Raw genomic sequence first — 10,432 nt, forward strand, 5'->3', positions numbered from 1 at the left:
TGTGCTAACTTCTGCTGTCTGCAACTTGTTTTTCCGTTTCAGCTGTGTCCATCTGTGTGGGAGGTTGTCTTAGTCTGTTCAGGCTGCTGTAGCACAAGGCCCTGGACCGGGTGGCTTACAAACAGCAGCAATGTGTTGCTCACAGTCCTGGAGGCTGGAGGTCGAAGAGGTGAAGCAGGTGCCAGCCTGGTCAGGTTCTGGAAGGCGCCCTCTTCCGGGCTGAGAAGTTGGCAAACTTCTTATTGTATGTGCCCCCCTGTGGCAGAAGAGGGCAGGGGGGGTGCTCGGAGCCGCTCAGGAAAAAGGCACAGATCCCACGTGTAAGGACTCTGCCCTCAAGACCCGACCACCTCCCACAGGGCCCACCTCTAAATGGTGCCACCTTCGGGGTTAGGCCGCAATGTATGACACCGGGGGGAACCCACGTGTTCAGTCTAGAGCAGAGATCTTTCCAGCTCAGTGGGTAGAGTTTACCCATGCTGTAAAACGGCTGCCGTGTACTTCACTGTGCATGTGTTTTAGGAAAAACTCACTCACTTTTTCCCTCCACTCGGGCTTGCTTCGGATGCCAGACGTGTGGGTTTTCACACCAAGCAATTCTGACACTAACGGCCTGGAGTTAGCCCAGACCCCACACGTCAAAGGCTCAGCCCCACAAGACTGCCCTCCCTTCAGACGCCAGTTCCAAGCACCGGTCCCCAGTTTACCTACAACTTCCGTCTGACTTGGCTGCAGATCAGAGGTTCCTGGGACACCTTCTTTGGGTGTGAGCATTTGCTGGAGGCTCAAAGAACCCAGGAAAACAGTTTACTCACTGTGGCCAATTTATTACAAAGGATATTTGTGTGTATACGTGGCCATGCCCACAGCATGTGGAATTTCCCAGGCCAAGGATCAAACCCACGCTGCAGCAGCGACCTTGAGCTGCTGCAGCGACAACACTGGATCTTTTTTTTTTTTTTTTTTTTTGGTCTTTTTGCCTTTTCTAGGGCTACTTTCCATGACATGTGGAGGGTCCCAGGCTAGGGGTCTAATTGGAGCTGTAGCCACCGGCCTATACCACAGTCACAGCAATGCAGGATCCAAGCCGTGTCTGCAACCTACACCACAGCTCACGGCAACGCCGGATCCTTCACCCACTAGGGAAGGCCAGGGATCAAACCTGCAACCTCATGGTTTCTCGTCAGGTTTGTTAACCACTGAGCCACGACGAGAACTCCAACTTTCACTCCTAAACATGCTGCAACAAACATTTTTGTGCTTAGAAGTCCTTAAAGTGAATTGTTCAGTCAACAGGTACAAACATTGTAAGTTTTTCAAGTTGCCTTGGGTACCATTCACACTTAAAATCATTTACAAGGGTGTCCATTTACCCATATCTTTTTTTTTTTTTGTCTTTTTTTGCTATTTCTTGGGCCGCTCCCGAGGCATATGGAGGTTCCCAGGCTAGGGGTCTAATCGGAGCTGTAGCCACCAGCCTACGCCAGAGCCACAGCAACGCGGGATCCGAGCCGCGTCTGTGACCTACACCTCAGCTCACGGCAACGCCAGATCGTTAACCCACTGAGCAAGGCCAGGGATCGAACCTGCAACCTCATGGTTCCTAGTCAGATTCGTTAACCACTGCGCCACGACAGGAACTCCCATTTACCCATGTCTTTGACAGCACTGAATATTACACATTTTTAATTTTTTTATTCTTTTTTATTTATTTATTTATTTTTTGCTTTTTAGGGCTGCACCCACGGCATATGGAGATTCCCAGACTAGAGAAGCTCCTACTTGGAGCTACAGCTGCCGGCCTAGGCCACAGCCACAGCAATGCCAGATCCGAGCCTTGTCTGCAAACTACACCACAGCTCACAGCAACGCCCGATCCTTAACCCACTGAGTGAGGCCAGGGATCGAACCTGCAACCTCATGGTTCCTAGTCGGATTTATTTCCACTGTGCCATGGTGGGAACTCCTTACACATTTTCAAAATTGTTATTAGTGTTACAGGGTAAAAATATCGCACCATAGTTTTTAAAATAATTAAGAGATTTCTTTTTTTTTTTTTTTTTTTTTTGGTCTTTTGTCGTTGTTGTTGTTGCTATCTCTTGGGCCGCTTCCGCGGCATATGGAGGTTCCCAGGCTAGGGGTCTAATTGGAGCTGTAGCCACCGGCCTATACCACAGCCACAGCAATGCAGGATCCAAGCCGTGTCTGCAACCTACACCACAGCTCACGGCAATGCCGGATCCTTAACCCACTGAGCAAGGGCAGGGACTGAACCCGCGACCTCATGGTTCCTAGTCGGATTCGTTAACCACTGCGCCACGACGGGAACTCCGAGAGATTTCATTTTTTAGTACAGTTTTAGACCTACAGAATAACTGAGAAAACAGTACACAAAATTCTATATAAACCACCCCCGATTCCCGCAGAGTTTTCCCTGTTCTTACCATCTGTGTTAGTATGACACATCTGCTACCCTCAGGGAATCAATATCGATACATTATTATTACTGTTATTTTGTTTTGGCCCTGCCTGTGCATGCAGAAGTTATGGGGCCAGGGATCGAACCCTCGCCCCAGCAGTAAGAACGCCAGATCCTTAACCTGCTGAGCCAACAGGAAACTCTCACACATCCTTCCTACTGTAAGGATAGACCCGTTTAGTTATCCATTCACTTATTGAGGGATTACCATAGGTTATTTTTATAATTTTAGGATTCATTTTTTTTTTGGCCTTGCCCACGACGTGCAGAAGTTCAAAGCTATGCCACAGCAGTGGCACAATGCTGCATCCATAATCTCCTGAGCCACCAGGGAGCTCCTCATCCTGGTGGTTTTTATTTGCTGTTTAATGTCATTTATCGATGTCATTTACTTGAAAACAAAATTTTAAGTTATTAACATGATTCCACTGTTCATTTTTTTTTTCTTTTTAATGGCTGCACCTGCAGCATATGAAAGTTCCTGGGCTAGGGGGCGAATGGAAGCTGAAGCTGCTGGCCCACTCCACAGCTCACGGCAACACCAGATCTTTCACCCACTGAGCAAGGCCAGGAATGGAACCCACTTCCTCACAGACACTACGTGGGGTTCTTAGCCAGCTGAGCCACAATGGGAACTCCCACTGTTCATTTTATATTGTGCAATGACAGCTTTTAAATGCTAATGTGAAAGCGCAAAACTCACATGCACAATCATCAAACTTACGCAATTGCTGTTTCATAGTTTGTACCCACATATGACTGTGTGTCATTCTCATTAAAACAGAAAAACGCTGCTGCGCAGAACTAATTAAACTGTTTTTCTTCCTTTTTTTTTTTTTTTTTTTTGGCCGCACCCATAGCATATGGAAATTCCCAGGCCAGGGATCGAATCTGAGCCTCAGCTGTGACCTGCGCCACAGCTGTGGCAATGCCTGGTCCTTAACCCACTGTGCCACAGCGGGAACTCCTAAACGTTTTATTTCCTGTCTTCATTCCACGGAGATGGATGTGGATATGGAGCTGGTGGTTCCCTCAGCACATCCTGTATTCGTCAAGACTCTGGTTTAATAAGTGTCTCTCTCACTGGGACTCCAGGAGATGTTCTGGATTTCTAGTGTTTGAGTTCCTGGGACCACATGACTTTTCATGAGCTCAGTGTACTGGGATCACCAACCATCATTTTTCTTTCTGATGCTCAAATTGCTACACCTGGCCCGTGGTACTCCCTTCGAGCTGCTTCCTGTGTCCTCTTGACATGACCCCATTAATCTTTGAAAGCTTCCTTGCTTTCTGCCACAAACGAGATGTCCCATGCTTCCCAGGAACTTTCCCTGCCCCAGACCTGCGGTGGCCGTTTTTCCAGGGAGTCCTGGTTCCTGAGGTGGTGACGTCCTTGTAGGCACTGAGACCTGGATGCTAGGGCTTCTCATAGTTTTAGAAGGTTGAGCATCTTCTACATTCACTGACCATTTTTACTTATTCTTCTGTGAATTTTCTGTTCTCAGCCTTTATCCAACTTTCTCTTAGACTCTTTTGTAGGGTTTTTTGTTTTAGTTGTAGTTTTAATGGTCGCATCTGCAGCATATGGAAATTCCCTGGCCAGGGATTGAATCTGAGACACAGCTGTGGCAACACTGAATCCTTTCACGCACTGTACCTGGGCCAGGGATTGAACTTGTGCCTCCAGTGACCCTAGCAGCTGCAGCTGGGTTCTTAACCCACTGCGCCACAGTGGGAACTCCTATATTATTTTGTAGTTTTAAAATTGATTTGTAGGGGCGTTCCCTGGCCTGGGAACTTCCATATGCTGTGGGCGCGGCCATTAAAAAAGCAAGTAAATAAAAATTGATTCGTAGGACTTCTTTTTTAGTTTCTAGATATTGATCCTTCAGTTACACTCAGTGGAAATATTTTTGGCTATATTTTACATTTTGGAAATCTGCCTGGCTTCTACCTTTGTCTAGGGTGTCTTTATGGTACAGACATTTGCAGTTTTTGTGGTTTTTATTGTCTTCAAACCCATGGATCTTTTCACTTATGGTTCCTGGGTGGGGTGTCTATTTCTAGGGAGGCTTCGTTGCCTCAGGATTAGGTAAGTTGGAGTTCCCATAGTGGCACAACGGAAACAAACCTGACTAGGAACCGTGAGCTTGCCAGTTTCATCCCTGGCCTCACTCAGTGGGTTACGGATCTGGCCTTGCCGTGACCTGTGGTGTAGGTCAGATGTGGCTTGGATCCTGTGTTGCTGTGGCTGTGGTGCAGGCTGGCAGCTGTAGCCTCAATTCGACCCCTAGCCTGGGACTTTCCATATGCCGCAGGTGTGGCCCTAAAAAGCAAAAAAAAAAAAAAAAAAAAAAAAAAAAAGATTAGGTAAATTGCCTAAATCACAGCTAGTTAATTAAACAACTAGTTAGTGGTGAGCTGGGTATACCCAAGTATTTGTCACCAAAGCCAGCGCCCTTTCCCCGGCAGCTTCCCATGGTGGGGGGAGGAAAGACAGAACAGCGACAGGTCTGCAGGTTGAGCCCAGCTGGGACAGGGGAGGTGTCTCGGGCTCTGAAACAACATTCAAAATCCATCCCCAAAGACCAGGCCTTAGCTGGGACTAGGATGACCCAGAGCGGGGGCCCTGATAAAGGGTGAGAACTGCATGTGTTTGCATTGAGAAGGCTGCTGGGAGGAGGGGGGGAGTTCGAGGCTGCCATGGGGGAGGGGGTGGCAGCAGGAGGAGACAGTTGAAAAATATCCTTGGGGCCCTAAAGTCTGACCACATCAGCCCTTGGGACACCTGACATCCCAGCTTTTCCCTTGGGCGGCAGGCAGCACTCAGGGAGCCTAGGGTCTAACAGCACGGAGCGCCCTTATAGAGGGTCACATGACAAGCGGAAAGGCAGGCAGGATGGCAGGGAGGAGCTACATAGGCTTGAACATCTTTCTAATACTCACAAGCCCTCTGAAGACTAGAGCCCCATGAACTCTCTTGTGGCACAGCAGGTTGAGGATCCGGTGTTGACACTGCAGTGGCTTGGGTCTCTGCTGTGGCACAGGTTTGATCCCTGGCCGGGGAACTTCCCAATGCCGCGGGAGCAGCCGAAAAAAAAGTGAGCTCCAGGCTTTAGATGGAACTGCCAGGTATTCTGGGAAGAAAGCAGGTGGAAGGAGCCGAGGAATTGTGGATTCTGAGTCCCCAGGTGGCTGACTGCAGGGTGTGTCTCTTTGTGCAGTACCTCTTACTGCCACTAGGTGACGACTCTGTATCATCAATGCCAGTTGTCGGCGCACGGGTGATGCTGATGGATTCCCTTTTCTAGAAAACCCTCAATTTCACCCCCCCACAGTCTATTCTTTCCTGACTTCATCCGCTTGGAGCCCATGAGCGAGGGGAGGTAAGCCCGGAGCATAAATGGGGTCTAGTGTGGGCCAGTTTCTGGAGAGAGGGGCTGCCTTTCTCAACAGTCCTCTCCGTTTCGCTCCCCCGCCCCGCCCCCTCCCCCTGGCCTCGTCTGGGTGACCTGAGTAGCCCTTTCCCTGGCCTCCCCATCTTCCCCCAAACCAGTCTGTCCTAAACACAGCCAGCGTGACCCTTCTCATATTGGGTATGGTCCATGATGGCTGGACAGACTGTGGGCCTTGGGTCCAGCCCCCACCTCTGCCCCCTGCATCCCACAAACTCTATGGCCTCGGGTACCAGCCCTGAACCTTTCAGAACCTCCACAAAAAAGCTGGCATCCCTTCATTCAACAGAACTTCACTGTGTTCTAAAAATGCTTAAATCTCAGCTAACAAGGAGTCCCTTAATATTTTACCCCCCAGGATAAGGACAGGAACGTCCTTGGGAGGAAGATATCAGAGCCTTTCTGAGTTTGTGAAATTTTTTGGGGGGGGGTCTTTGTGTCTCATAGGCTGCACCGGCAGCATATGGAGGTTCTCAGGCTAGGAGTTGAATCGGAGCTGTAGCCACCGGCCTACATGCCACAGCCACTGCAATGTGGGATCTGAGCTGTGGCTGCGACCTACACCACAGCTCACGGCAATGCCCGATCCTTAACCCACTGAGCAAGGCCAGGGATCGAACCCATGTCTTCGTGGATGCTGTTGGGTTCGTTAACCACTGAGCCATGACGGGAACTCTGAGTTTGTGAACTTCTGACCTCAAGGTCCTTTGCCCTTTTCTCCTGGGGGTCACAATGTCTCATGTTTTGATCTGAATGTCACAAGAGGGGGTCTCAAGATGATTCGGCTGTGAAAGGAAGCCTGTCATTCTGCTGGGTTGGGGAACTGGCTGGTAGTATGCAAAGCAGTGCATACAGAGGACGAAGCTTCTCGTTAAAAGTGTTTTTGATCAAAGTATAGTTAATTTACAATGTGTTCATTTCTGCTGTATAGCAAAGTGATTCATTTATACATATGCGTATATAAATATACACATTAAAGATTAATTTTTTCCATTATAGTTTATCATAGGATACTGAATACAGCGAGGGGGTTGGGGGAGGGATGGAGTGGAAGGTTGGGGTTAGCAGATGTGAGCTATTTTACATGGAGGGGATGAGGACAAAGCTTCTCACTTTAAAACTCTGAGTGTGTGGTCTTTATTCACAAAGCCTGCTTCCTCATGGTACAGCTCATCCCACCTACCTTGCAGCGCTGCTGTCAAGATTTGCAAATGTAATCGTATCTGAGAAATCCACTTTTCCCAGACGGCTCCGTAACTGTAAAATATTAGGATGCACTGTTTTAAAAACCCTCCATCAAGTGGAACAGACAGTTTTTGAAGGCACCAGTCTGCTCTGTCCCCCTTTGCCTGGCAAAGCAATAAAGGTATTTTTTTTTTTTTTTTAGGGCCGTACCTGCGGCATATGGAGGTTCCCAGGCTAGGGGTCAAATCAGAGCTGTAGCTGCTGCCCTACACCACAGCTCATGGCAAAGCCGGATCCTTCACCCACTGAGCGAGGTCAGGGATCGAACCCGCATCCTCATGGATACTAGTCAGGTTTCGGCTGCACCACCACAGGAACTCCAATAAAGCTATTCTTTTCTCCTTCATTTAAAAAAAAGGGGGGGGGAGGAGTTCCCGCTGTGGCTCAGCGGAAATGAACCCGACTAGGATCCATGAGGATGTGGGTTCCATCCCTGGCCTCAGTCAGTGGGTGAAGGATCTGGTGTTGCTGTGAGCTGTGGTGTAGGTCACAAACACGGCTCAGATCCCAAGTTGCTGTGGCTGTGGTGCAGGCCAACAGCTGCAGCTCCGATTCAACCCCTAGCCTGGGAACTAATATATGCCACACAGGCAGCCCTAAAAAGGCAAAAAAACAAAAAAACAAAACAAAAACAAAATGAAACAAAAAACCCCCAACTCTCCATTACTTGTAAGATTAAACAAAAACACCTTATCTTGATCCATCAGAGCCTCACACCCACCTGCCTTCCCAGGCTTGTCACCACCCATCACCCTCCCAACACTTCCTGTGATACAGCCAAACGTGGGACCAGAGGTTTCCCCGCCCATAACCAGAATTCCTCACTCCTGTGCCTTCTGGTTCTTTCCACCTAAAACTCCTCCTTCCTACCTGTCAAGATCCTCCCTCCACTTTTAGGCCCATTTAAAAATAAACATTAGGAGTTCCTGTCCTGGTGCCGCAGAAGCGAATCCGACTAGGAACCATGAGGTTGCGGGTTCAATCCCTGGCCTCGCTCAGCAGGTTAAGGATCCAGTGTTGCCCTGAGCTGTGGTGTAGGTCACAGACGCAGCTCGGATCTGGTGTTGCTGTGGCTGTGGTGTAGGCCAGCAGCAATGGCTCCAATTGGACCCCTAGCCTGGGAACCTCCCTATACCGCAGTGTGGCCCTGAAAAGACAAAAGACAAAAGATAAATAAAAATAAACTTTAGGAGTTCCCGTCGTGGCTCAGTGGTTAACGAATCCGACTAGGAACCATGAGGTTGCGGGTTCGGTCCCTGCCCTTGCTCAGTGGGTTAACGATCCGGCGTTGCCGTGAGCTGTGGTGTACGTTACAGACGCGGCTCGGATCCCGCGTTGCTGTGGCTCTGGCGTAGGCCGGTGGCTACAGCTCCGATTCAACCCCTAGCCTGGGAACCTCCATATGCCGCGGGAGCGGCCCAAGAAATAGCAACAACAACAACGACAAAAGACAAAAAATAAATAAATAAATAAATAAACTTTAGACTGGGTGTGTGTGTGTGAATTATAAAAATAATGCAGGCCCATGGCATGAAATGAAAAGCAAGTCCGTTTTTCCCCTCTTCGTGCTCTCTTCGTGCTCACTCCACAAACATACTTCCAGAGAGGTTTCTGTGGCTCTACCAGCATTTATATATATAATGACCCTTTAACTGTAGGTAAATGCAGTTACACTAAACGTGCCTCTTGCTCCTTGACACTTAACGCATCTAGGCTGTATCCAAATCAGCAGAGAGCGAGTGAGCTCCCCACTGTTCACAGCTGAGTGACATGACTGCAGATTATCCCCTGCTCTGTTTAATGCCCTGCCTGCCGGCTGGACAGGTGCTTGCTGTTGCAGCCAAGCCTGTGATAAGCAGCCCAGCACCTGCACGCTGGGCAGCGTGCCCTGTTTCTTTTTTTTTTTTTTTTTTTTTTGTCTTTTTAGGGCTGCACCCGCGGCCTATGGAGGTTCCCAGGCTAGGGGTCGCATCAGGGCTACAGCTGCCGGACTACCCCACAGCCACAGCCACACCAGACCTGGGCCCCATCTGCCACCTACCCCACAGCTCACAGCAACGCCAGATCCTGAACCCAGGGATCGAGGCCAGGGGTCGAACCCGCATCCTTATGGATCCTAGTCGGGTTTGTTAACTGCTGAGTCACAAAGGGAACTCCCCAGCGTGCCCTGTTTCTGATGGGACAAATGCATGACATCGGCCGCCACCTGGAATCCCTCCACTCCTCCTGGGGGCTCCTGCAGGACCACTCGCCAGAGTCTACCGTCGGATGGTGACTGAGTTAAGTCCAGCTGCTCGACCTCTCTCTCTCTCTGCCTCCTCTGTCTCAGCCCTGCAATGGAGGTGATAGAAAGGGTACCACTTCTGGAGCTGTCTCAAGGGTGGCGTGTGCTAGATAACGTGTTAGACCACAGGGGTCAGGGGAAGGATTCGGGACGGCTTGCTGCCCTTCCTGTCATTGTTCCTTGAGTGCTTCATCTCCCCGGCAGAACACCGGCTCTCCTCGTGGGGCTCTGGTCTTCTCTGTACCCCGCAGCTTCCCAAGATTTGGATGCTGTGGGTGCCAGATACGTGGTCCCCGCTTGTGCTCCTGCCGAGGGATCCTCCAGCTTCGGCCCACCCTCCACTCCCCAAAGCCTTTCTCTGGCTGATCTTCCTTCTCTTTACTCCCCACCCCCACCCCTACCTGCCCTCTCACCCCACCCCCCACCCCTGTCCAGGTTAGTGATAACAGGGGTGCTGGGGGGGTTCCTCAGGAGCTCTGCAAAGGATCAAGGTCTGGACCCACCCTGAGACCAACACCATGGCCAGATTCCTGTCCCCAGGCTTCCAGACCTTGCCCCTCTCCCCGGAGGCTTGAGTATCACATCAACCTCTGGTCCTCCAGGCTGGCGAGGCCTGCTCCAGGGGGAAGGCGAGATGATAAGAGCCGGCCCAGGGCTGAGAAAGGGACATCTGGCCTTGGGAGCTCAGCCCGGATCCCGCCCCCAACACACCCACCCACACAATCGTTTAGTTCATCTAGTCTGAAGGGGGAGGCTAGGCGGGTCCTTGGCCTCCAAGGAGGGAGATGGGTGCCCCCTGCCCCTGGAGGTAGTCAGACCCTGAGCAATCCTGGCACCAGCAGGGGTCAGCCCGGGCCACAGCTACCCAGTGCGTCAGAGTAGATGGGTCTGCACTTGCCTCTGGGAGCGGGGAGGTGCAGGAATTTTTGGCTCAGGCTGCAGGGCAGCTGCTTGAGGGACTCTGCAGGG

Source organism: Sus scrofa, chromosome 12, assembly GCF_054392235.1.
Source record: "Sus scrofa isolate SSC_HxYL_T2T_F1_AM1 chromosome 12, Sscrofa_HxYL_maternal_Yorkshire_Landrace_v2.0, whole genome shotgun sequence".
Taxonomy (NCBI): domain Eukaryota; kingdom Metazoa; phylum Chordata; class Mammalia; order Artiodactyla; family Suidae; genus Sus; species Sus scrofa.